Source organism: Coregonus lavaretus, assembly GCF_964263955.1.
Source record: "Coregonus lavaretus genome assembly, contig: HAP1_SCAFFOLD_619, whole genome shotgun sequence".
Lineage (NCBI taxonomy): Eukaryota > Metazoa > Chordata > Actinopteri > Salmoniformes > Salmonidae > Coregonus > Coregonus lavaretus.
The window spans coordinates 255,689-271,895 of NW_028158270.1; the positions used below are offsets into that span (position 1 = coordinate 255,689).

At 45.8% G+C, this 16,207-nt stretch overlaps 2 pseudogenes across 2 annotated transcripts; both read left to right on the plus strand.

Moving 5' to 3' along the window:
* The first annotated feature begins 2,797 nt into the window (after positions 1-2,797).
* LOC311124225 (stromal membrane-associated protein 1-like) lies at positions 2,798-4,524 on the plus strand (annotated as a pseudogene). Its single transcript has 3 exons — positions 2,798-3,077; positions 3,744-4,106; positions 4,390-4,524. The product of its transcript is annotated as a stromal membrane-associated protein 1-like (transcript).
* An 8,739-nt stretch (positions 4,525-13,263) lies between these two features.
* LOC311124226 (stromal membrane-associated protein 1-like) lies at positions 13,264-15,750 on the plus strand (annotated as a pseudogene). The gene is made up of 3 exons: positions 13,264-13,543; positions 14,207-14,567; positions 14,851-15,750. The product of its transcript is annotated as a stromal membrane-associated protein 1-like (transcript).
* Positions 15,751-16,207: the final 457 nt, after the last annotated feature.

Genomic DNA, 16,207 nt, shown 5'->3' on the forward strand with positions numbered 1-16,207 from the left:
AAAGGGTATATAACAAAGTATTGAGAAACTTTTGTTATTGACCAAATACTTATTTTCCACCATAATTTGCAAATAAATTCATTAAAAATCATACAATGTGATTTTCTGGATTTTTTTTCTCATTTTCTCTGTCATAGTTGACGTGTACATATGATGAAAATTACAGGCCTCTCTCATATTTTTAAGTGGGAGAACTTGCACAATTGGTGGCTGACTAAATACTTTTTTTCCCCACTGTAGGTCATGCTCCAACAGCCTCCTCAACACTCGGCGCACCAGGGCTACATGCTCTGCTCGGGTAGAACTGTACACCAGAATATCGTCGATGTACACGACTACTCCCTGCCCCTGCATGTCCCGGAAAATCTCATCGACGAAGGATTGGAAGACTGAGGGAGCATTCATTAACCCATATGGCATGACGAGATACTCGTAATGACCGGAGGTCGTGCTAAACGCTGTCTTCCATTCATCGCCCTCTCTAATGCGCACCAAGTTATATGCGCTCCTGAGATCCAATTTTGTGAAGAACTGAGCACCGTGTAATGATTCCGTCATAGTCGCAATCAGAGGAAGTGGATAGCTGTACTTCACCGTAATCTGATTGAGACCGCGGTAATCAATACACGGGCGCAGACCTCCATCCTTTTTCTTCACAAAAAAGAAGCTTGAGGAAGCGGGTGAAGTGGAGGCCCGTATGTATCCCTGTCGCAGAGACTCGGCGATGTAAGTTTCCATCGCCTTCCTCTCTTCTTGAGACAAGGGATACAGATGGCTCCGCGGGAGGGCTGCTCCTATCTGGAGATCTATCGCACAATCCCCCTGTCTATGAGGCGGCAGCTGCGCCGCCCTAGTCTTACTAAACACTAGTGTCAAATCCTCATACTCGGGGGGAATGTGCAATGCAGGCATTAGATTCGACTCTCCACCGAGGTCGCCCCTATGGAAACACCCAGACACAGCCCCTCACACTGAGCAGACCACCCTTTAAGAGCTTTCTCTCGCCACGAAATAGTAGGATCATGGGTAATCAACCAGGGAAGCCCCAGCACCACCGGATACGCAGGAGAGTCAAACAGATAGAGCTGAATCGTCTCCTCATGACCCCCCTGCGCCTCCATCTTAAGGGGCGCTGTGACCTCCCTAATCAACCCAGATCCTAACGGACGGCTATCTAGGGCATGTACAGGGAAAGGCTTATCAACGGGAAGGAGGGGAATCCCTAATTCTACACAGAACTGGCGATCTACAAAGTTCCCAGCTGCGCCTGAATCGACTAGCGCCTTATGCTGGGAACGAGGTGCTACCTGTGGAAAACAGGCAAGGTTATGTGAACGACAGAAAGCTCTGGGTAAGTAGGGCGCCTACTCACCTGGGAGGACTCCCCAATGCGTGGCCTGCCTTCACCTCCACCGGGGGACCTTCCCCAACACCTAGCCGCGGTGTGCCCTCCACGGCCACAGTTGGTGCAGGGGACGGCCCCCCTCGGGTTCCTACTCCTCCTTTCTCTAGCGCCAGCACCTCCGAGCTCCATAGGGCTCGGCTCGGAGGTGCTGGAGGGTGAAATGGGCGACCCCATCCGGGACGCCCACGGGTGGCGAGCAGGGTGTCCAACCGAATGGCCATGTCGACTAGTTGGTCAAACGTCAACATGGTATCCCTGCACGCCAACTCTCTTTGGACGTCCTCCCGGAGGCTACAACGGAAGTGGTCTATGAGGGCCCGCTCATTCCACCCTGCATCTGCCGCTAGAGTCCGGAACTCCAGGGCAAAATCCTGTGCGCTCCTCATCCCCTGTCGGAGGAAGAACAGACGCTCCCCCGCCGCCTTCCCTTCTGGTGGATGGTCGAACACGGCCCGGAAGCGGCGGGAGAACTCCGCATAAGTGATGGTAGCGGCGTCCATTCTCCTCCATTCGGCGTTGGCCCACTCCAACGCCTTGCCGGTGAGACAGGAGATGAGGGCGGAGACGCTCTCGTGTCCCGAGGGCGCCGGGTGTACGGTGGCGAGGTAGAGCTCCACCTGTAGCAGGAACCCTTGATACCCGGCAGCGGAGCCGTCGTACGCCCTCGGGAGCGAGAGCCGAATCCCACTGGGTTCCGGAATGTGGACAGGAGGACTGACCGATGGGGATGGTCCGGTAGGTGGGGGCGTGGGTACCCCGCTGCTTTCCCATCGGTGGAGAGTGTTCATCACCCGATCCAAGGCGTGCCCGATCTGGTTAATCCGGTCCTCCTGTCCACGAAGACGGTCCTCCATGACCTCTGTCAGCGCGGGTGCTCCTGCTGACTCCATGGTGTGATGTGGTATTCTGTCAGTAGCTGAGTGTAGATGCGGTGAGGAATCAAGCGCAGGAAACACGGGCGTTCGTCAACAGACTTTAGTCACAAAATAACAGCAGCAAACAGGCGAACAGCCAACCCAACCGGGAGGCAAAATAGACAGTACGCACAAAACACACAGTGCGTAAAAAGGCGATAGCGCACACAGTGCGGACTCTCGGAACAAACAACAATCCTGAGAGTAAATATCACAGAGCAACAGCTTGACAAATAAACAATACCACATAACACCTGCCCCCACACACGAAAACTAAATAGGCAACCAAATCAAACACTAACAAGGGACAGGTGTACGAACAGACAAAACCAAACAAACATGAAACATCGAACGGTGGCAGCTAGTACTCCGGGGACGACGACCGCCGAAGCCTGCCCGAACAAGGAGGAGGAGCAGCCTCGGCCGAAACCGTGACACATGTTAGCGTGAGAGAAGTTTGAAGATCAAGAGACTGAATATGGTTAGCGACTTTTCTTACGTAGTTCTTACAGTTTTTGCTTCCTTCTTCCAGGCTAGCTCCAGTACCCCAGCCAGCACCCCAACACAACCCCCAGCAGCAACCCCATCCTCAGGCTCTACCCAGGGAGACCTGGACCTGTTCAGTGAGACTGGTGGTGGAGTTGGCATTAAGGGGGAGGACACCGGGGCCAAGAAACACCTCTCCAAGGACTCCATCCTGTCCCTGTATGGGAACACCAGTATGCCTCAGATGCCCCAGCACCAGCAGGCCCCGCCTGGTAAGGAGAAATACAGACAAGCGTACACATGCACATACTGTACACTCATGCAGGGCTCTACACTGACCTTTTTTTACAAGGAGCACATGTGCGCCTGCGTTGAAAAATGTAGGAGCACACAAAGACATTTAGGAGCACAATGACAAATATGAGGTTAACAAGCCGTTTTCATTATAGTAATGAATCTGTGCTCAGTGTATTCTCCATGGCACTCAGGGGCTTCGGTACAGTGAAGTAATCATTACAACAATTATCATCTGGGGGATTTTTTTTTAAATCCAGGCGCACTTGTGCTCCTAAATTAATATTCCAGGTCGCACAGCAAAATATTTAGGCGCATATGCCAGTAAAATGGTCGCCCTGTCATGCATCATTTTGGGCATGTGCACGCAAACACAAGTGCATGCACACACACACACTCACACACACACACCAACCAATAACACAGAGGTTGGAAATGGTCCCCAACTGGCTCTGGGCTATATAGTGTAAATACCAAACACTTCTAAAGTAGCAAGTCACCAACCAAGTTGTTCAGTCACTTTCCCACTCTCTCAGTTTATCTGTGGCAAGCCGTCATAAAGGTTAACAGAACGTTTTATTTTGAAAGAAAGACAAACTGTGCAACCCTGTTCTCAGTATTTCTCCTCTCTTTCTCCACTCCAGCTGGTATATACATGAACCCCGCCCAGATGCAGTTTCCAGTAGGCATCCCCCAGCAGCAGGTCCCCACTGGCTACCAGGCCTTTCCTGGCATGGGCACGGGCATGCCCCCCACCACCGTCATTGGGTGCCATGATGGCTCAGAGCGGAGCCGCCATGATGGGACCCAACACAGGCATGATGGTTGGCATGACGATACCCAACGGTTTCATGGGACAAGCGCCTGCGGCCGGGATGGTTGGCATGGCTCCGAGGATGATGGGGGTACCCCAGGGGGGGATGCCCGCGGGTATGGTGCCCGCTCAGGGCATGCAGGGGATGTATGCCGTCCAGCCTGGGCAGCAGGTCCAGTGGAACATGGGACAGGTATGGTAGTTATTTTGTTGTCTCGTTCTTTGGGATATTGGGGTTTTTCCCCTAGGAGTAAGCTTTGCATTTGAAGTATAAGATGGTTTAATGAGAGTACAAGATCAGTATCTTTGGGAGTTAACTTAATTAGGTAATGTTACCATATTGCCATAACTATCCAATTTTCTGGGATCGATATAGATGCATTGGGGTAAGGGGTTTGATTTTGTATTAGGCAATATTGTGTTTCCCTGACCCTGACACCTTTACCTTACTACTCGTCTCTCTCTTTCTTCCCCAGATGAACCAGCAAATGTCAGGGATGAGTCTGAACGGTGCCGGGGGGGGCATGGCCTTCGGTCAGCCTGCCTCCACCATGGGAGGCTGGGCCGCTTCACCCTCCGGTCAGACACTCAGCACACAGCTCTGGAAGTGACCCACCTGGAGGTCAAAGATCAGGGATTGGGGGTCAGGGCAGCGGAAGAGGGGGTCTCAACCAGGGGGTCCGAAATTCAACATCCAACCCCCCCAGCAACCTTACTATGAACTGATGCCCGTTCTCCAACTGTTACTTACCACTCTCCAACATCAAGCTTATTTATCTGTCTCTGTTCGCATACTGAAGAGAAGCATCCTTTCTTCAGGTAAGCACAGATCCATTGGTGATTGGACAGGTGAAAGCAAAGTGACGGTCTTATTACTCTGACTGGCCCAACCAAATCAGATCAGTGATTACTTCAAGGAAGGAAGCATTTCTGAAGTATTCAAACGGGGCACATCTCTCCCTCTCTTTGTCTCTTTCTGTCTATCTATCCCTCTGTCTTTCAGTCTCTCTTTTGTGAGTGAATTGGGTGTCATCATACATACACCCTCATACGCAGGATGGCAGTCTGTGCCTGTTATGTGTTAGAAATCATAACTCTTTTAATTTTCCTTTTTTGGAGAAAAAAAAATAGCCCTGTAACACAACAATGACATCATCGACAACATATCGAAAAAGCTGCAGGACCAGTTACACAAGCTTTAATTGTATCATTATTATAAAAAATTATTATAGAGAATTAAAGAATAGTATTTAAACTTTGGGAGAAGACATGGCTATCATTTCTGTGAATACTGCTCTCCTATGTACAGCTCTGTATAACCTTCTTTTAAAGTACCTGTGGTTCCCCTACAAAATAAAGTATGATAAACTGTGTCTGATGTGTGTTCTAGAGTCTAGACTTCTGGGTTTTAGATTTTGCCATTAACAACATTCAAAGTCAATTCTACCAGAATACCTAAGAAGGTAAAGAAGTTTGCATTTAAAACATGTCTACTCCATGTATCTCTTTTTTCCAGGGGTAGGCTACAGACATGCAAATGTCAGGGTGGTATCATTCTTTAACCATCCTTTGCAGAGCTGGCAAGTTATATACACCACATTTACAGTATTACATAAGAGGGAACATAGTCACGGGGAGACAAGAGCTCCCTGTAAGTAGGCTAAATATTTGAAAGAATTCTGTTGATGGTGCAATATGGTAAAAAACATTTAAGAATACTTTTCTGAAAAATAACTGAATGAAGAAGAACTGAACTGGAGAGTTTGGTAGAAAAAACGAATTCGCAGTTGAGGAAAAGCGCGGGACATGATTTTAGCATGGTCCCTTTTGAGTGCATAAACAGTGAGGGTGTTGACCCTAGTTTACTCGATATTCTACAATCAATTACAATATTCAGAGGACGACATATTCTTAACATTTTGGTATTGGCCAGCGTGTGACTCTCATGTGCTACACCTTCGGTTGTTGATGATCCACTTGAGGAGGAGAATACAGCGAAGGTGCCGATTAAGAGCTCCGGCCCGTCTATCCGACTGACGCTTCTCCCTCTCTGTACCGTCGACGCTCCCTCCGCTGCTACTACCTTTCTGAACTGCCTCAACACCGTCAGCTGTGGAAACCATCCCCCAAGTCAAAACCAGCCAATGTCAGAATCCTACATTAGTTTTGTTTTTAAAGCGTATTTGAAATTCTCTTTAATGAAAAGTGCTATATAAAATAAATGTAGTATTATTAAACAGAGATAGAATTCCTGGTCACACTTTATTTGGATAGTCCCGTATAAATAATCTACAGATGGGCATACTTTCAACAAACGATCTGTTGATAAGCAACTGCTTGCCAAGGTTATGGTTAGTTTAGAATAAGGGTAAGGGTTACGTTTAGGGCTAATGTTAAGGGTTAAGGGTTAGGGTTAGTGGATAGTTAGTTGAAATGCTGACAGTTATTGAACATCTACAAACCATCCACTTGGGACTATCCAAATAAAGTGTAACCGAATTCCATTCGAAACCCTGCGTAATGGCATTCTGGACATCAATATTTCCATCTCTATGCGACAGAGAGGGTCACAATGCCGACGCTTCGTATGGAACTCCAGAACCAGAGAGTTATGTTCAGAACTCTCAAGAAATCTTCAGTTCTTGATCGACAAACGAGAGATACAGCATTATGGCAAGCTTTTCATTCATCCTCCCTGAAGACGGACATTATTCTATTAAGGACAACGCAGTTAACTCAGGTAAGAATAATTTAATTATTTCAGTCTTAAAACAAAAATATTAATTGATTTAATTCTTAGTAGAAAGGAAATATCTTCAAACTTAGAATAAGATGGCTGTAAAGGCTTTTGTTGTTAGTTACCAAGCAATGTAACCATGCAAAATGAATATTTACAGCTGTAAATGGTTTTACTTAGGCCAAGTAAAATATGCAATGTCTCAATTATCTCTCCTTCCTCCCAAAGTGCGCACTTGTTCACTTCACTGAATTGAAAATAAATGACTGGTATAAGAAATATGGTTGAAACTCCCACTAGCCTATGCCTCCACCAATCCAACGGTTTAAGATGTCTGGGAAGTAGAGAAGGAGTGCACACTTTAAGGAAATAGGAGATATTATTGGAACACACATTATTTGCCATGAGTGAAAAGGAAAATATCCCTCCCTTTCTTATAATGCTAAAAATCTGTTTTGTTGATCCTGTGCTGTCATGGCGTTTCTTTCAGGGTGGATTTCAATGGTGACCCAACTCAACACCCTTGAAGGTCCAGAGTCAGAGAGTCAGAACATCCGTCAGAGCTTTGCAGAGATACTTGGCGACAAGTACCACTACGCGAATGCCATCAACAGCTCTCTGCTCTGGACTGTTGGGTACACCCCCTACATTCCCCCAATTCTGAAAGGAAGAAGCTTCCCCTCTGTCGAGAGCTTCTTCCTGGATGAGTGGGAGCCACTGACACTCCAGCAGACTCCTCAGGTTCTGTCCACCAGTGTTTCCATCAAGGAAGACAACCTGAACCAGTCGTCTGCAGGCCTAGTATCTCAGGTTCTGTCCACCAGTGTTGCCATTATGGAGAATGACCTAATCCAGTCTGCTGCAGGCCTAGTGTCTCAGGTTCTGTCCACCAGTGTTTCCATTGTGGAGAATGACCTGATCCAGTCTGCTGCAGGCCTAGTGTCTCAGGTTCTGTCCACCAGTGTTTCCATTGTGGAGAATGACCTGATCCAGTCTGCTGCAGGCCTAGTGTCTCAGGTTCTGTCCACCAGTGTTTCCATTGTGGAGAATGACCTGATCCAGTCTGCTGCAGGCCTAGTATCTCAGGTTCTGTCCACCAGTGTTTCCATTGTGGAGAATGACCTGATCCAGTCTGCTGCAGGCCTAGTGTCTCAGGTTCTGTCCACCAGTGTTTCCATTGTGGAGAATGACCTGATCCAGTCTGCTGCAGGCCTAGTATCTCAGGTTCTGTCTACCAGTGTTTCCATTGTGGAGAATGACCGGTTCCAGTCTGCTACAAATCTAGTGTCTCAGGATGAGGACTCAACCCTGAGAGCCTCCAACCAACCTGAGGTCCATGTGGCTGATGTGTCAACCAAGGGAAGTAGACTTACCATCACTATTTCTATGGGTTCAACCAAGAGTAGCCATGTTGCTTTACGTGAAGTTGATGCTAGTTACCAGCCTGGAGCAGTCTGCTGAGAAAATGTCTACCTCTACTACTGATGTCAACGACATCTCATCAACTGCTGCTGCCAAGAAGAAGAAGAGGTGTGGATTATTCTCATCTCTCTGGAGAGCTCTCAGGGGGAAGAACAAGAAGCCTGTAAGTAATAACCCATACTGTAATTCTATTTTGTACTTAACATAATCATTTATCAACTATTTTGATGCTAATATCCAGTGATAATGGCTGTCTGTAAAATAGGTTTTCTATATTTTATAACCTTTCGTTTTTCAGGCTAAAGTGGCTTCCAAGAAAGAGGATGAAATCAACAAGGATGAGAGCCGCCTCACCTGCCACCACAACACTATACAGGGAGATCACTGATGCAGGCACCAACAATGGTGTTTCTATTTTCTCTCACACTTTTTCTTCATCCCCAATCCCCTTCCCACACCCCACCCATTTTATCTTCAATAAACCTTTTGTCGTTGCATTTGATTGTGTTTTGTCTTTGATTGGTATCACTGTCATTGATAAGGGCAGGGGTTTAGTAGTTCAACTACATGTCAATCAATCGCTGGTTAACTTTCAAACTCCGAAGGGAGACAACCGAGGCAAAGACGTAAGCAGGAGGGCAACTGTGACCTTCAGAAATGTGCAAAGATGTGAACAGTTTGTAACAATGTAACAACGCTAATGCAATCAGTTATCTCCACATTTTCTGGAGAATAACATGCATTCTCGCTCAGGGCCTCTAGATGGAGGAGCAAGCACAATTCTGAGGGTTCCCCTCATAATGCTTTTATCAGCTGTTGGATATGGGGATATTCCCATATTAGGAATTCCTGTGGGAGATTTATACCATGAAATCCTGCAGCGCCCGCAAGGTCCCCCTGCTCAAGAAAGCACATATACAGGCCCGTCTGAAGTTTGCCAATGAACATCTGAATTATTCAGAGAAGAACTGGGTGAAAGTGTTGTGGTCAGATGAGACCAAAATCAAGCTCTTTGGCATCAACTCAACTTGCCGTGTTTGGAGGAGGAGGAATGCTGCCTATGACCCCAAGAACACCATCCCCACCGTCAAACATGGAGGTGGAAACATTATGCTTTGGGGGTGTTTTTCTGCTAAGGGGACAGGACAACTTCACTGCATCAAAGGGACGATGGACGGGGCCATGTACCGTCAAATCTTGAGTGAGAACCTCCTTCCCTCAGCCAGGGCATTGAAAATGGGTCGTGGATGGGTATTCCAGCATGACAATGACCCAAAATACACAGCCAAGGCAACAAAGGAGTGGCTCAAGAAGAAGCACATTAAGGTCCTGGAGTGGTCTAGCCAGTCTCCAGACCTTAATCCCATAGAAAATCTGTGGAGGGAGCTGAAGGTTCGAGTTGCCAAACGTCAGCCTCGAAACCTTAATAACTTGGAGAAGATCTGCAAAGAGAAGTGGGACAAAATCCCTCCTGAGATGTGTGCAAACCTTGTGGCCAACTACAAGAAACGTCTGACCTCTGTGATTGCCAACAAGGGTTTTGCCACCAAGTACTAAGTCATGTTTTGCAGAGGGGTCAAATACTTATTTCCCTCATTGAAATGCAAATCAATTCATACCATTTTTGACATGCGTTTTTCTGGATTTTTGTTGTTGTTATTCTCACTGTTCAAATAAACCTACCATTAAAATTATAGACTGGTCATGTCTTTGTCAGTGGGCAAACGTACAAAATCAGCAGGGGATCAAATACTTTTTTCCCTCACTGTACATGCACAACATATTACCTATATGTCTACATCTCAATGATGGCTCAGTTGATAGAGCATGTGGCTTGCACCGCCAAGGTTGTGCGTTCGTTTCCCATGGAGGACCAGTGGAAGAAAAAAAAATATATACAGTTGAAGTCGGAAGTTTACATCTTAGCCAAATACATTTAAACTCAGTTTTTCACAATTCCTGACATTTAATCCTATTAAAAATTCCCTGTTTTAGGTCAGTTAAGATCACCACTTTATTTTAAGAATGTGACATTTCAGAATAATAGTAGAGTGATTTATTTCAGCTTTTATTTATTTCATCACATTCCCAGTTGGTCAGAAGTTTACATACACTCAATTAGTATTTGGTAGCATTGCCTTTAAATTGTTTAACTTGGGTCAAACGTTTCGGGTAGCCTTCCACAAGCTTCCCACAATAAGTTGGGTGAATTTTGGCCCATTCCTCCTGACGGAGCTGGTGTAACTGAGTCAGGTTTGTAGGCCTCCTTGCTCGCACACGCTTTTTCAGTTCTGTCCACATGTTCTGTAGGATTGAGGTCAGGGCTTTGCGATGGCCACTCCAATACCTTGACTTTGTTCTCCTTAAGCCATTTTGCCACAACATTTTGCCACAAATGGAATTTTGTCCATTTGGAAGACTCATTTGCGACCAAGCTTTAACTTCCTGACTGATGTCTTGAGATATTGCTTCAAAATATCCACATAATTTTCCTTCCTCATGATGCCATCTATTTTGTGAAGTGCACCAGTCCCGCCTGCAGCAAAGCACCCCCACAGCATGATGCTGCCACCCCCGTGCTTCACGGTTGGGATGGTGTTTTTCAGCTTGCAAGCCACCCCATTTTTCCTCCAAACATAACGATGGTCATTATGGCCAAACAGTTCTATTTTTGTTTCATCAGACCAGAGGACATTTCTCTAAAAAGTATGATCTTTGTCCCTATGTGCAGTTGCAAACCGTAGTCTGGCTTTTTTATGGTGGTTTTGGAGCGGTGGCATCTTCCTTGCTGAGCGGCATTTCAGGTTATGTCGATATAGGACTTGTTTTACTGTGGATATAGATACTTTTGTACCTGTTTCCTCCAGCATCTTCACAAGGTCCTTTGCTGTTGTTCTGGGATTGATTTGCACTTATCGCACCAAAGTATGTTCATCTTTAGGAGACAGAACACGTCTCTTTCCTGAGCAGTATGACGGCTGCGTGGTCCCATGGTGTTTATACTTGCGTACTATTGTTTGTACAGATGAACGTGGTACTTTCAGGCATTTGGAAATTGCTCCCAAGGATGAACCAGACTTGTGGAGGTCTACAATTTTTTTCTGAGGTCTTGGCTGATTTTCTTTTGATTTTCCCATGATGTCAAGCAAAGTGGCACTGAGTTTGAAGGTAGGCCTTGAAATACATCCACAGGTACACCTCCAGTTGACGCAAATGATGTCAATTAGCCTATCAGAAGCTTCTAAAGCCATGACATAATTTTCTGGAATTTTCCAAGCTGTTTAAAGGCACAGTCAACTGAGTGTATGTAAACTTCTGACCCACTGGAATTGTGATGCAGTGAATTATAAGTGAAATAATCTGTCCGTAAACAATTGTTGGAAAAATTACTTGTGTCATGCACAAAGTACAGTGAGGGAAAAAAGTATTTGATCCCCTGCTAATTTTGTATGTTTGCCCACTGACAAAGACATGATAAGTCTATCATTTTAATGGTAGGTTTATTTGAACAGTGAGAGACAGAATAACAAAAATAAAATCCAGAAAAACGCATGTCAAAAATGTTATGAATTGATTTGCATTTTAATGAGGGAAATAAGTATTTGACCCCTCTGCAAAACATGACTTAGTACTTGGTGGCAAAACCCTTGTTGGCAATCACAGAGGTCAGACGTTTCTCGTAGTTGGCCACCAGGTTTGCACACATCTCAGGAGGGATTTTGTCCCACTCGTCTTTGCAGATCTTCTCCAAGTCATTAAGGTTTCGAGGCTGACATTTGGCAACTCGAACCTTCAGCTCCCTCCACAGATTTTCTATGGGATTAAGGTCTGGAGACTGGCTAGGCCTCCCCAGGACCTTAATGTGTTTCTTCTTGAGCCACTCCTTTGTTGCCTTGGCCGTGTGTTTTGGGTCATTGTCATGCTGGAATACCCATCCACAACCCATTTTCAATGCACTGGCTGAGGGAAGGAGGTTCTCACCCAAGATTTGACGGTACATGGCCCTGTCCATCGTCCCTTTGATGCGGTGAAGTTGTCCTGTCCCCTTAGCAGAAAAACACCCCCAAAGCATAATGTTTCCACCTCCATGTTTGACGGTGGGGATGGTGTTCTTGGGGTCATAGGCAGCATTCCTCCTCCTCCAAACACGGCGAGTTGAGTTGATGCCAAAGAGCTCCATTTTGGTCTCACCCAGTGCTCCTCTGAATCATTCAGATGTTCATTGGCAAACTTCAGACGGGCATGTATATGTGCTTTCTTGAGCAGGGGGTCCTTGCGGGCACTGCAGGATTTCAGTCCTTCACTGCGTAGTGTGTTACCAATTGTTTTCTTGGTGACTATGGTCCCAGCTGCCTTGAGATCATTGACAAGATCCTCCCGTGTAGTTCTGGGCTGATTCCTCACCGTTTTCATGATCATTGCAACTCCACGAGGTGAGATCTTGCATGGAGCACCAGGCCGAGGGAGATTGACAGTTATTTTGTGTTTCTTCCGTTTGCGAATAATCGCACCAACTGTTGTCACCTTCTCACCAAGCTGCTTGGCGATGGTCTTGTAGCCCATTCCAGCCTTGTGTAGGTCTACAATCTTGTCCCTGACATCCTTGGAGACCTCTTTGGTCTTGGCCATGGTGGAGAGTTTGGAAACTGATTGATTGATTGCTTCTGTGGACAGGTGTCTTTTATACAGGTAACAAGCTGAGATTAGGAGCATTCCTTTTAAGAGTGTGCTCCTAATCTCAGCTCGTTACCTGTATAAAAGACACCTGGGAGCCAGAAATCTTTCTGATTGAGAGGGGGTCAAATACTTATTTCCCTCATTAAAATGCAAATACATTTATAACATTTTTTACATGCGTCTTTCTGGATATTTTTGTTGTTATTCTTTCTCTCACTGTTCAAATAAACCTACCATTAAAATTATAGACTGATCATTTCTTTGTCAGTGGGCAAACGTACAAAATCAGCAGGAGATCAAATACTTTTTTCCCTCACTGAAGATGTCCTAACCTACGTGCCAAAACTATAGTTTGTTAAGAAGAAATTTGTGGAGTGGTTGAAAAACATGTTTTAATGACTCCAACCTAAGTGTATGTAAACTTCAGACTCCAACTGTATATATATATATCCATCCATGCATGCAGGCCAGTGCACGTTAGCGTGAGAGAAGTTTGAAGATCAAGAGACTGAATATGGTTAGCGACTTTTCTTACGTAGTTCTTACAGTTTTTGCTTCCTTCTTCCAGGCTAGCTCCAGTACCCCAGCCAGCACCCCAACACAACCCCCAGCAGCAACCCCATCCTCAGGCTCTACCCAGGGAGACCTGGACCTGTTCAGTGAGACTGGTGGTGGAGTTGGCATTAAGGGGGAGGACACCAGGGCCAAGAAACACCTCTCCAAGGACTCCATCCTGTCCCTGTATGGGAACACCAGTATGCCTCAGATGCCCCAGCACCAGCAGGCGCCGCCTGGTAAGGAGAAATACAGACAAGCGTACACATGCACATACTGTACACTCATGCAGGGCTCTACACTGACCTTTTTTACAAGGAGCACATGTGCGCCTAAGTTGAAAAATGTAGGAGCACACAAAGACATTTAGGAGCACAATGACAAATATGAGTTTAACAAGCCGTTTTCTTTATAGTAATGAATCTTTGCTCAGTGTATTCTCCATGGCACTCAAGGGCTTCGGTACAGAGAAGTAATCATTACAACAATTATCATCTGGGGGATTTTTTTTTTAATCCAGGCGCACTTGTGCTCCTAAATTAATATTCCAGGTCGCACAGCAAAATATTTAGGCGCATATGCCAGTAAAATGGTCGCCCTGTCATGCATCATTTTGGGCATGTGCACGCAAACACAAGTGCATGCACACACACACACACTCACACACACACACCAACCAATAACACAGAGGTTGGAAATTGTCCCCAACTGGCTCTGGGCTATATAGTGTAAATACCAAACACTTCTAAACAAGTCACCAACCAAGTTGTTCAGTCACTTTCCCACTCTCTCAGTTTATCTGTGGCAAGCCGTCATAAAGGTTAACAGAACGTTTTATTTTGAAAGAAAGACAAACTGTGCAACCCTGTTCTCAGTATTTCTCCTCTCTTTCTCCACTCCAGCTGGTATATACATGAACCCCGCCCAGATGCAGTTTCCAGTAGGCATCCCCCAGCAGCAGGTCCCCACTGGCTACAAGAGCTTTCCTGGCATGGGCACGGGCATGCCCCCCACCACCGTCATGGGTGCCATGATGGCTCAGAGCGGAGCCGCCATAATGGGACCAAACACAGGCATGATGGTTGGCATGACGATGCCCAACGGTTTCATGGGACAAGCGCCTGCTGCCGGGATGGTTGGCATGTCTCCGAGGATGATGGGGGTACCCCGGGGGGGATACCCGCGGGTATGGTACCCGCTCAGGGCATGCAGGGGATGTAAGCCGTCCAGCCTGGGCAGCAGGGCCAGTGGAACATGGGACAGGTATGGTAGTTATTTTGTTGTCTCGTTCTTTGGCATATTGGGGTTTTTCCCCTAGGAGTAAGCTTTGCATTTGAAGTATAAGATGGTTTAATGAGAATACAAGATCAGTATCTTTGGGAGTTAACTTAATTAGGTAATGTTACCATGTTGCCATAACTATCCAATTTTCTGAGATCGATATAGATGCATTCGGGTAAGGGGTTTGATTTTGTATTAGGCAATATTGTGTTTCCCTGACCCTGACACCTTTACCTTACTACTCGTCTCTCTCTTTCTTCCCCAGATGAACCAGCAGATGTCAGGGATGAGTCTGAACGGTGCCGGGGGGGGGGGGGGCATGGCCGTCGGTCAGCCTGCCTCCACCATGGGAGGCTGGGCCGCTTCACCCTCCGGTCAGACACTCAGCACACAGCTCTGGAAGTGACCCACCTGGAGGTCAAAGATCAGGGATTGGGGGTCAGGGCAGCGGAAGAGGGGGTCTCAACCAGGGGGTCCGAAATTCAACATCCAACCCCCCCAGCAACCTTACTATGAACTGATGCCCGTTCTACAACTGTTACTGACCACTCTCCAACATCAAGCTTATCTGTCTCTGTTCGCATACTGAAGAGATGCATCCTTTCTTCAGGTAAGCACAGATCCATTGGTGATTGGACAGGTGAAAGCAAGGTGACGGTCTTATTACTCTGACAGGCCCAACCAAATCAGATCAGTGATTACTTCAAGGAAGGAAGCATTTCTGAAGTATTCAAACGGGGCACATCTCTCTCTCTCTTTGTCTCTTTCTGTCTATCTATCCCTCTGTCTTTCAGTCTCTCTTTTGTGAGTGAATTGGGCGTCATCATACATACACCATCATACGCAGGATGGCAGTCTGTGCCTGTTATGTGTTAGAAATCATAACTCTTTTAATTTTCCTTTTTTGGAGAAAAAAAATGAGCCCTGTAACACAACAATGACATCATCGACAACATATCGAAAAAGCTGCAGGACCAGTTACACAAGCTTTTATTGTATCATTATTATAAAAAAAATATTATAGAGAATTAAAGAATAGTATTTAAACTTTGGGAGAAGACATGGCTATCATTTCTGTGAATACTGCTCTCCTATGTACAGCTCTGTATAACCTTCTTTTAAAGTACCTGTGGTTCCCCTACAAAATAAAGTATGATAAACTGTGTCTGATGTGTGTTCTAGATTCTAGACTTCTGGGTTCTAGATTTTGCCATTAACAACATTCAAAGTCAATTCTACCAGAACACCTAAGAAGGTAAAGAAGTTTCCATTTAAAACATGTCTACTCCATGTATCTCTTTTTTCCAGGGGTAGGCTACAGACATGCAAATGTCAGGGTGGTATCATTCTTTAACCATCCTTTGCAGAGCTGGCAAGTTATATATACCACATTTACAGTATTACATAAGAGGGAAAATAGTCACGGGGAGACAAGAGCTCCCTGTAAGTAGGCTAAATATTTGAAAGAATTCTGTTGATGGTGCAATATGGTAAAAAACATTTAAGAATAATTTTCTGAAAAATAACTGAATGAAGAAGAACTGAACTGGAGAGTTTGGTAGAAAAAACGAATTCGCAGTTGAGGAAAAGCGCGGGACATGATTTTAGCATGGTCCCTTTTG